Source organism: Dendropsophus ebraccatus, chromosome 3 (assembly GCF_027789765.1).
Source record: "Dendropsophus ebraccatus isolate aDenEbr1 chromosome 3, aDenEbr1.pat, whole genome shotgun sequence".
Classification (NCBI taxonomy): domain Eukaryota; kingdom Metazoa; phylum Chordata; class Amphibia; order Anura; family Hylidae; genus Dendropsophus; species Dendropsophus ebraccatus.
In genome coordinates this window covers 35,405,651-35,415,666 of record NC_091456.1, presented here as the reverse complement: position 1 = coordinate 35,415,666, position 10,016 = coordinate 35,405,651, and the positions used below count along the sequence as shown (strand labels likewise).

General features: G+C 44.2%; 1 non-coding gene across 1 annotated transcript; it reads left to right on the top strand.

Annotated features, from left to right (window-relative positions):
• Positions 1-8,989: 8,989 nt before the first annotated feature.
• Positions 8,990-9,180, top strand: LOC138787647 (U2 spliceosomal RNA). Its single transcript, XR_011362412.1, has one exon. It is a non-coding gene; the product is annotated as a U2 spliceosomal RNA (small nuclear RNA).
• Positions 9,181-10,016: the final 836 nt, after the last annotated feature.

Sequence of the window (10,016 nt, the reverse complement as noted above, 5' to 3'; positions counted from 1 at the left end):
TTCCCTAGCACAGTACTGAGACATCACCTTAGCACTTCCATCCACCATGGGCTGCAGAGAGCAGTGCCAATGCCAAATGGCACGCAAATGGAGCATTGAGTATATCTCTTTTTAGTTTCTCATTCCCTGCCAGAAGGTGATCTTAAATTAAGGCTATGTTCTCACACAGTATTATTGCTCAGTTTTTGCAACCAAAACCAGGAGTGGATTAAAAACACAGAAAGGATCTGTTCACACACTGTTGAAATTGAGTGGATGGCCGCCATATAATGGCAAATAATTGCTGTTATTTTTAAACAATAGCTGTTATTTGCCAATAACTGGCGGCCATCCACTTAATTTCAACAGTATGTGAACATAGCCTTTCTGTGTTTTTAATCCACTCCTGGTTTTGGTTGCAAATACTGTGTGGGAACATAGCCTTAAAGGGACTCTGTGCCACCCCGACCCCCAAAGTGCTGGCACCATTGTGTAGCTTACATCAAACCATCTTCTCTCTAGGATCCAAATTGTTGCTGGTGCTCTTATTTCCATAAAAAGTGTCTTTTATTTCCCCGGGGTCAAAAGTGGGGCAAAGGCCTTCTGTGCCTCTGTGCTTGTTCCCCACTTCTCTCCATTTCAGGGAGAGAGGTGGGGAATCCTGTTTAAGGGTTGTAGTTTTGTGGGGGTTTTAGCTACAATTTACAATGTGGTCTTTTGTCCCTTGCATCAAACTTTGACTTTCAACAGATACTTTACAACTACTTTTTTCTGTGGGTCTTTTACTGGTCTTTGCATACTGAAACATCATCAAGGAAACTGTAGACATTGACAAACTTATCAACTCAACAGCTCAACACTAGAGATGAGCGGACCTTTCGGATTTCTGGTTCGTGAGAACCAGAACAATCAGCGTCGGATTCCCTCTGTCTGCTCGCTTGGTGCACCGGGTGGATACCTCCTAAGGAACGCCTGGAAAACTGGGATACAGCCAATGCCAATGGCTGTATCCCAGTTTTCCAGGCGTTCCTAAGGAAGTATCCACCCGCTTCACGGAGCGAGCAGACAGCGGGAATCCGTTCTCACAAACCAGAAATCCGAAAAGTCCGCTCATCTCTACTCAACACCCCTACTCGGTGCACGTCAACAGTCATTCCCATTCGAATATTTGGAACTCTGTCAGGTGTGTTAGAAGTACAACTTGCCTATATATAAACAAGGGTGTTCTTTTTATTGTTTCAAACCCCTATAAATACAGAGTGGTTTTCGGGATGCCATGAGTGGATTTATAGGGGTTTGAGAGGCAAGAGTGGAATAAAAAGAAAAAAAAAAAGGTCATGAACTTTTGTGCAAAACAAACATACCCTTGGCAAATTTCCGCAAAGTATTTGTAGTTTTTTAACAATTAATGATTAGAGAAAGTGAAAAATAAAACATTTGATTGCACTACACCAGGCATGTCCAAAGTCCAGCCGGAGGGCCATTTGCGGCCCGCGTTCCGAACTTTTACGGCCCCCCAGGTATCCAGCTTGCTATTATCTGCCTGTGTTATAAAGCATATAGCATGTAGCATGTAAAATGGTCGGCCCTCGCACATGTTCACTTCATCAAATTTGGCACTCTTCGAAAAAAGTTTGGACATGCCTGCACTACACGTAGAAACATAAAAACAATGTTGCCATAAAAAGACCACTAAACATCAAGAAGGTAAAATCCAATCAGCTTAAAGTCACTCTGTACCCACAATCTGACCCCCCCCCCCCAAACTGCTTGTACCTTTGGATAGCTGCTTTTAATCCAAGATCTGTCCTGGGGTCTGCTCGGCAGGTGATGCAGTTATTGTCCTAAAAAACAACTTTTAAACTGGCAGCCCTTTGCCCAATGGCCGGGGCTTAGAATGTCTATGTTTTAGGCTGGCACAACCTCTCTGTCCCTCCTCCCCACCCTCCTCATCATTAGGAATGCTCCAGGCAGATTGTCGCCTATTCCTCAGCTGTGTGAATACTGAACATGGGCTGGATCATTAAAGAGGATGTACCATCAGGTACATCCTCTTTAATCTGATCCATTGATAGATCGGCGCTGTCACGGGGAAGCCAGTGCCACGGCCTGTTTTTTTCCCGTGTACGGCGCCGTTCTATGCACAGGCACCGGGCCGATGCTGAAGCACAGGAGGCGGGCTGGCCCGCCCCCAGTGGGAGGGAATTCCCTCCCCTCTATGACGCGGCTCCCTTAGAATCAATTCCCTCCCATTGGGGGTGGACCGGCCCACCTCCTGTGCTTCAGCACCGGCCCGATACCCGTGCATAGAACGGCGCCGTACACGGGAACCTGATCACCTGCCAAACGTACCCCAGGACAGATCTTGGAATAAAAGCAGCTATCCAAAGGTAAAAGTGGTTTGAGGGGGTAAGATTGTGGGTACAAAGTCACTTTAAAGATGCTATTAACATTATAGACTGGGATAAAGGCCCTAACTTATTCCTGTCATTTTTTTACTAGTTTTTCTCTGTTAGTTTCTTGTTACACCACATTTTCTACATTTTTGCACCACGAAAATCTCTAAAAATCGACACACCCGTCATTTTATGTTTTAAAACAAAAAAGTGGTCGTGTTGTGGGCGTCTCAATTTAAAACCGACATATTATTGTAAAAATCAGCCACCTCTAGTGTGGCGGTAGGTCCAGATTTACTAAGGGCAATATAATAAATATGTTAATTTGGGAAACTAAGGGGAAGATTTATTAAATTGGTGTAAAGTAGAATTGTCTTAGTTGCCCCTAGCAACCAATCAGATTCCACCTTTCATTTCTCACAGATTCTTTAAAAATTAAAGACAATTCTACTTTATACCAGTTTCTTAAATCTCCCCCTTAAACCCTGAGGTGTAGGGTTCTTGAAAACCAGACAGTCTTAGTAAATCAGGGCCAATGGGGGAGATTTATCAAAGTAGAATTGGTGTAAAGTAGAACTTTCTTAGTTTCCCCTAGCAACCAATCAGATTCCACCTCTCATTTTTCAAAGAGTCTGTGAGGAATGAAAGGTGGGATCTGATTGGCTGCTAGGGGCAACTAGACAATTCTACTTTACACCAGTTTGATAAATCTCCACCAATGTTCTCAAAAATAAGATTACAGATACCAAATGCAGAGGCATAAGGAACTCTCCATTACTTGTTATCTGTCAGGATAAAATTCAGAATCGCATTTGATACTGTGCCACATAAAAGGTTGATGAGATGAGATTGCTTGGGCTGCAGGAAAATGTGTGTAAGTGGGTAACTGGCTCTTTGATAGGAAACAGAGGGTGGTTATTAATGGTACATACTCTCATTGTATAACTTACTACTGGGGTGCCACAGAGGTCCGTTTTGGGTCCTATCCTCTTTAATATATTTATTAATGACCTTTACACTTTATAATATTAGTTGTACATTTTTGCCATTGATACTAAACTGTGTAATGTGATTAATACAATAGAGGATAGTGCACAGTTACAAATGGATCTGGATATGTTGAAGGCTTGTGCTGAGAATTGACAGATGAGGTTTAACACTGATAAATTTAAAGCGAATGTACCATCTTGGAATTGTATTTTTTCAGTACCCTAACTGAAAGGCAGGGTGATCCTTGTGGTGTGGTTCATTTTTCAAAACATTGCCTGGTTCCCATGCTTGGCACTCTTTTCTTCTTGTGCACCGACCCACTCTATGCACTGGAGCTGGGCCCAGTGTCCCGCAGTGTGCTGATATGCCCTCAGTGATGTGCCCAAGCTTCATTGCAATAGAGGCGCATTACTGAGGGGAGGGGTTATCATTACACTGGGGGGTGTCGGCCTGCCTTCAGTGCATAGAGCGGGCTGGTGCACAAGAAGAAAGCAGCGGCAATCACCAGAAACGGACACCATTTTGAAAAATGTACCCCACCACCAAAATCACCACGCTTGCGCCAGCAGGGTAGTAAAAAAAAAAAAAGTTTGGATTTGGACTTCCGAGATGGTTCATTCGCTTTAAGGTTAAGTACATAAAGAGGAAATATCCAGACTGTGATTGCTTGTCAATTGTTTTAGTTGACGGTAAATTTAACTGTAGCAACCAGTGTCAGGCAGCTGTTGCCAGGGCAAAGATGATCACGGAGTGTATTAAAAGGGGCATAAATGTATATGACAAAGAAAATGTTCTACCATTGTACAAATCACTAGTCAGACCACACTTGGAATACAGTTTTGGGCACCCATATACAAGAAAGATATAGAGAAGCTGAAAAGGGTTCAAAGACAGGGAACTAGAATGATAAATGGGATAGGAGGACTACAGCACCCAAAAGATTATGAAGATGGAGTCATCCTTTTTTGTGACGGGGCAATTGGCATCAGCTTCATAGGGGACTTAATGGACTTGTTGATCCAGGAATTTATTCTGATTGCCAAAATGATAAGAATTGTTTTCTATCACGTTTTTAGGTCAACACTATAAAGTAACAGACTGAACTGGATGGACATGTGTCTTAAAAACTGTAAGTAACTATGTTACACTATAATCCTGCCTGTGGTGATAAGGTAGACACTGCCGAAAAGTTTAATCTTCAGAACAGGAAGTGTCAGGTTATTGTTAGGCTTAGTGGCCAGATTGAAAACAATACATGTTTTAATTATTTTAAAAGAAAAATAATAAAAAGAACAATTAGTTAAAAAACACCAACAATTCTTAAAAAAAAATATGTGTAAAATACTTGATTTGTGATAATTGTTTTTGTGACCATTATAACAATGAATACTGGTTGGGATACTGCAACAGACAATACAAATATTAACAGAAATCCCCAAAGTTTAGACAGGACTGGATTATTTGCAATAAACAGAAAGTTGCTTGTGACTTGCTTTCTCTTTTCTCACGTCATGGAATAGTTCTAGAATAATGCACACTTTATCAGTTAACAACAATTTTTTCATGAGATTTAAGACACAATTACAATTCAATAACCTGGCAAATTGTACCTGTTAATAAAAAAATTAAATAAGCAAAATTATAGCACTGCAGTGACTTAAAAAACTGGGTTCCAATTTGTTTTGCCTTAGATGTATTGTTAATTGGATAATTATGACTGTGTTAAAGGTGAAGATCAGCGAGGGGGGGGGGGGGGGGGCAAAAATTCATTACAGGCAGGGGGTGGGGGGGAAATAAAAAAGCCAACCACTCCCAGAGCCCGCATCATGGAGCTCCGAGAACCCGTCGGCTGTCATCTTCTCCCAGGTTCCGGGTTGGACCCCACAGACGGGTCGGATTAGCCCACTGAGCCAATCATTGACTGCAGCAGTGTCCAGCCCCAGTCATTGACTGGCTGAGCAGGGCATCCATTATCCTGGTCGGGAGGTAGCTGGAGGGGAGCTCAGAAGACAAATGCAGGAGTGTGACGCAGCTCTGCACACACGACACCCCCACCACCCTCGCTGGATTGAACCTAAGTGAAGAAAATAACATCCCCAGTTACAACACTAGTGCCCGTATTCCACCTCCCCAGCCACTTCCTGGTCGACGACTTGACGTCCCAGGCCCACTCAGCCAGTCATCGGCTTTAGTGGTGTCCTGCCAATGCTGCTGACTGGCTGAGTTGGCATGGGACGTCATGTCCCTAGTGACATCTCTAGACCAGGGAGTGGCCGGGGATTGGAATGGCGGAATGCGAGCACCAGCGATAGAGCCGTGGAGGTAAGTGAATGTTATTTTCTTCACCCATCCTCTCCTAGGACTTTATGGAAAAAGTGGTCCTACCATAAGTTCTCCTTTAAAGTGATATTGTCAGCCCCCCCACACCTCCCCAATTGATATGTGCAATTCTCAACACCATTTAGTAGTTTACATGCTGCACATTTCATATTTAACGATATAAAAGTGTTTGCTGTCTTTCCGGTCAAAAATGCTTTTTATAATTCGTGGGCAAGGCTTAACGCCCATTGTGCCCCCATCTTCCTGCCTATGTCTGCACACAAGCCAGAACGGTCCTTACAGCAGTCAAGTTGGGCCCTGGCTTATGCCAGGTCCCCTGTTAGAGGACAAGTCCAGTGTAGTCTAGTCTGCAGCGTGATAGTGGACAGATGCACATGGGAAGCACAGATGCTCTTTTCTTGAAAGCAGCATTTCTACTCACAATGCAGTGCTAAACACTCACAGAGAAGATAAAGTCAGAGATCATCCCATCCAACACAGAGATCAAGTCTAAAGGTGCAGGACAGTAGCCTGAAACAAGAGGAACTGATCCGGATTGAGCAAAGTTGCTACAAGCCTACGTACTCTATCTCGCAGCATGGGTGTAACCAGGTAAACTTGGCCACTCTGCTCAACCCAGGTAACGAGGTCTGGGGCTTGTGTCACCCTAGGAGGAAGGGTCACCCAAAACGGTAGGGCAAAAGGTAGTATAGCGTCAAAGATTGAAACACGGGCAGAAGTAAACTCTTATTTTCAAGTCTTCAGTATTCTACTTCTTCTTAAGTTCCGGCAGAACACATTACTACTTGGGTTGGGACTCTCGTGACATCCTCCTCTCCACTTCTCTGTACTCACTCTACTTCTCAGCACACAACCAAGCCAGTATGGCTCTAATACCTCTCAAGCTCTCAGCACAAGTCTTGTCAGTCAAGTCCAAAGTATATTATTAAGTCAGAAGTCTATTGTCTACTATTGTAATGAGCATTCCTGAAGTAAAGACGAGTTTGGTAACAGGACTCAGTGATTATTACTCTAACACCGACACAGTAATTGCCCCTTCCTTGGGTCATCTGCCCTTTCTGTGAGTGGCGGTACCGATAGTCTGGGTGGGTCCCAACTTCACTCCAGACCACCATCATAAGTGCCCAAGGGACCCTCTAACAAACTTGGCAGGTCACAGACCACAGGGGAGAGGGTATAGCCAGCCTCCCTAAACTAAAAGCAGGTGTGCCCCCATACCTGTGTGCCCAACCGGCACTGGCATCACAACAAGCTACCATCTGGCTGAGCTATACGCCGACCAACCAATACAGTAGTGGCGTCACACAATACTATCTGACAAGTGAGCGGTCGAGCCTCATAGTAGTGCACCACACCCCTTCCATGACGTCATTGGAATGGGCCACGCCTACTGCAGTGGAGGCTGGGATTTATCTTCTGTGGTGCAGGTGCGGTCAGGCACTAAGATTGCCATATCCTTATCTGCTCTAACCACGCCTGTGCCACAGAGGATGAATCCCTACCTCCACTGCCGTAGGAGCAGCCTATTACAATGATGTCACAGAGGGGAAGACTACTGGGGAGATGGAGGCACGATGGCCATAAAGTCTCGCCCAGATGTTGCTGTCCACCAATGATAAAAAGTATTTTTGACCAGAAAGACAACAAAGATATTTTTTATACAGGTAAATATGAACTGTGCCGTATGTAAACTTCTAAATGCTGAAAATTGCGCATATCAAAAGGGGGGTGACAATATCACTTTAAAGCAGACCTGTCACCCCGGCTGCTGGGGTGAAACCCGCCCGACCCCTCCGGTGGAGCCCCTTATACTTACCCCTTCCTCGAAGTCCCAGTCCTGGACCACATCCCGTTTCTGAGAAATCCCAGACGGAAGCCATGCACACGCTAACCAGAGATGAGTCCGATGACTGCATCATTCTCCATAGGCGTCGGACTCATCTCTGATGAGCACGGCTTCCAACTGGGATTTCTCGGCAACGGGACGGGGTCCGGGACCAGGACTTCGAGGAAGGGGTAAGAATAAGGGGCTCCACCGGGGGTCAGGTGACAGGTTCTCTTTAAGGCACACCCTATTGACAAGATGATCATGGTATACATATAAAAAGGAAAAATAGATAAACAAAACTCAGAGTTCTTAAAAATAAAAGATTCTCCATTGTGGAGAAAGTGTTCACTAAAATATACTATTTTAATAAGAACCCATCATGCTGCCCGAAGCACACGTCATCAGGGTTGTCTCTCCAGCCCACCGGCCTTGATATGTAGATCTCTTCCTGTTTGGGTAAAAGGAGAGAGCTGTCAATTAAGGCTTGCAAGGCAAGCAGAAGCCACCAGGCACCATCTGGATGACTCGTGGTTCGGGCAGCATAAAAATGATGACAGCTTGGTTTAACCCTATACACTGATGAGGGGATTGCCTCTCTTCCATATACTGACCTTCAGTGATACTTAGCTTGTGGTTAACCAGAATACCCACGTCTTTCTCTTGCTCTGTTTCCCAATGATTTGGGAAGCTTTGAGAAAGCAATACATATACAACAGGTGGTACACATTTCTTAATGATAGATCAGGGCTTACAGATTTGACACCAAAATTCTAGGCTGTAGCTCAGATGAGGATTTTTTTTCCTGCTCACATGAATTTAGACAGGTTGAAAGCTTTGCCTGGTAACAGAAAGATGAGGCTCAATATATATAAATGCAAAGTTATGCATTTGGAGAGCTAGAATATCCATGCAAATTACACACTAAATGGGATTACATTGAGTGAATCCATGATGCAGAAGGATTTGGGAGTGGACCACAGACTGAGCAACAACAAGCAATGTCAATCAATAGCAGCCGAAGCCAGCAAAACATGATGTTTTAGGAGAGGTGTAAATTCACGGGGGAGACGTATAATCTGTCCTTTACATAAATATTGGATAAATCCTCACCTGAATATGCAGCCAAGGTTTCTGCATTAATTCACCCAAATTACAAAGAAAATAATTATAGAACTGGCGAAGTTCAAAGAAAGGCGAAGTTTCACGATTTCTTCAGCGCCGCTTTCCTGCAATCCTACATTTTATTAATATGTTACTTCGGCAGTTTGGTGCACTGGTGGTGGTACTACAGCCCCACGATGCACCGATCCACCTGCCTGCTGTCTGTTCATGAATATTGAGCCGAGGTTGTGCAGTGATGTAATTATGGACACTGAATGAATATTCATGAAGAAGGGCAGGCAAGCGGTGAAGTGGTGCACTAAGGGCTGTAGTACCACCACAAGTGCACCAAACTGTCGCTTCTCGGCCTTTTGGCTAAGATCAAGTGTAGTATCTGTTCTTATGAGTTTAATATCGGATACGTCCCCTATCTGGGGACCATATATTAAGTGGATTTTTAGAACAGGGAGACGGAAAAAGATCTTGCTCTGTCCTCTCCAGGCATTGACCTGGTATTGCAGTGCCTTCAGGTTCAGTGCAAAAAAAAAACAAAAAACAAGTGCACCAAACTGCCCAATTAACATATTAGTAAACCATAGCATTACAAATTGCAGGATAACAGCATGGAGGTTGAAGAAGTGTCAGGCTGGGCTTACATGAATCAGGTGGTCCGGTATCCTTCTTTTGATGGCAACTGAGACCACAACTGACAGCAAAAATGTATCAGTTGTCATCCGGCGTCCTATGCTTTTTTCCAGTAACTGTCAAGGCTGAACGTCAGAACATTGCAAGATGCATTCTGCCATCTAGCCTGTATGGTGATCCCAATTTAGAGATAAGCGAACCTCGACGCATGCTCGAGTCCATCCGAACCCGAATGTTCGGCATTTGATTAGCGGTGGCTGCTGAAGTTGGATAAAGCCTTAAGGCTATGTGGAAAACATGGATATAGTCATTGGCTGTATCCATGTTTTCCAGACAACCTTAGAGCGTTATCCAAGTTCAGCAGCCCCCGCTAATCAAATGCCAAACGTTCGGGTTCGGATGAACTTGAACCCGAACCCGGTTCGCTCATCTCTATCCCAATTGAATTGCCAGATGCTTTGAACTGTTCCATTCAAATGAATGGAATCAGTTCAAAGATCAGTTTCCCTACGGAACTTTGCTACTGGGCCACAGTTACATATCTTCTTGTGGCTTGAAACGAGGTCCCATGTACCTTAAAACGTGTTGCCTATGAAGTAATAAAGCTATTAATATCCATCATCACTCCTTGGTTCGCCTTTAAGTCTCCAGCATATTGGGAGTGGTGATCCACTACCCTAGCACTCTACATACAGTACTACTGGGCTAGAGGGAAACGCTCCCGGATCGCCGGATAA